The sequence below is a fragment of the Crocodylus siamensis genome, chromosome 3 (genome assembly GCF_052110815.1).
Source record: "Crocodylus siamensis isolate JL-2025a chromosome 3, ASM5211081v1, whole genome shotgun sequence".
NCBI lineage: Eukaryota > Metazoa > Chordata > Crocodylia > Crocodylidae > Crocodylus > Crocodylus siamensis.
In genome coordinates this window covers 85,189,157-85,190,928 of record NC_143397.1, presented here as the reverse complement: position 1 = coordinate 85,190,928, position 1,772 = coordinate 85,189,157, and positions in this window count along the sequence as shown.

Genomic DNA, 1,772 nt, shown 5'->3' with positions numbered 1-1,772 from the left:
TGTGCTCCAGCTGCCAGCCAGGCTCCAGCAGCCTCGGGGACAACTAGCAGCAGCACAAGATGCTAGTTGGCCCCAGGGATTGTGTGGATGTGGCCACTGTGAAGGAAAGCTGGGAGAAAAGGCAACAGCCCAGCTGTTCCAGTAGGCAACACATGGCTTCTAAATATTTCTATTTGCACCTCTTTATTGAAGCCAAAGTAAGATTTTTTGATCATGAGCTAAGGTCTAAACTGAGGGGATGGCGATCAGGTATCATACTTAGTATACATAATTTTATGTTTATTGACCCAATTTAAGTTTGCTTTGTCTACTTTCAGCCCTTCTGAAGGAATTTTTTGTTAGGATATGAAGTTAAAAAAGATTAGAGAACATCCCAAACTGGAGGACTTCCTGAAGCATCTATTAAGTATTCTTTAGAGGTGTCTCATCCAAATACTTACCCATTCAAAGTAAAACATGCATAACACAAAGTGAAAACAGACAAAACTTAAGGTAGGTTGGGATTCTTACCTTTTGGGATTGAATTAGATGAGACCCCCCAAAATGGAACGACTCTATTGATATTATAGACACACTTGTGACTTCTGTTGTAGAGAAATGGAGAAATGTGTATTCTTTACATTTTATTGCTTGCCCTGTAGTGGTAAGGAAGCTTCTCTGACAGGCACACCACTAGGAGAGAACAGACAAGGCTTGAGCAAGATTGGGATTCTTCAGCTTACTGTGTACACACAAAATCTATTGCCTGACCATGAAAGCAGGGTATATCAAAAGAGTAATCCAATCACCTTTATTCTGTGAAGGGGTACTGACAGACTCAAGGGCTGCTTCCAGACGTGCATGGACATTTGGTTCCACAGGGACAACTAGTGGCAGTGCAACTTGCGATATTGCTAGTTGTCCCCGGGGAATGCCTGGGCCACATGTGTTCTGGCACATGCCAAGTTACCCTGGGTGGCATAGAGGAAGCTTCTGGCCCCAGCAGCCTTACCTGGTGTCCTCCTGGGGCTGTAGCAGTGGTGACCATGCTGTGCAAAGCCTGGTGGGCAGCATACTGCGGCTCTGGCTGGCCAGGCTCCAGCTTCAGGAGGTGCATGCTGCTGCCGCATGTGCTACTCCACATTTTTTCCCCATGGGTTTTTTTGATCCCTGGATATCCATCCTGCTCCCTTGCAGCATGGAGAATAACTGAACATGGTATGTGGCACCACAGATATGTCTGCTATGCCACACATTGCATCGATGCACTTGTCCAGACACAGCCAAGGGGCATGGAAGAAACAGAAAAACCAATCTAATACAAAACTGCTAAAAATAAAGATTCAGTATCTCTAACTCGGCAGTCCTCTACAAATGGATATTTGTGGGCACATTCAGAAGCCTGCTAGTTTTAAGATCATTTCAATACTTGGTATTAATGAAAGATGTTTTTAATCTAAATATACCAGCATTAGCATTTATCAAACTGCATTATAAAAGAAGAACGGATATTGCTTGGTATACAGAGGAACATTTCCCATTCCTGTACACTTATTAGTATATGTCTACTGTAAACTAAAGCCCTAAATCTGCAATTTTATGCATTTGCTTATGTGCATTATGTATGCATGTGAGAAGTACTATTTCAGTCAAAAGTGTTTATTCAGAAGTAAAATAAATCTCTTGAAGATATATTTGTTTGCAAGATCCAGACCAAAGACAGAAAAACCTGGGCGTATACAAACTTTGAGTTGATTTACAATCTGATAATCAAGAATATTAACTTCAAAATA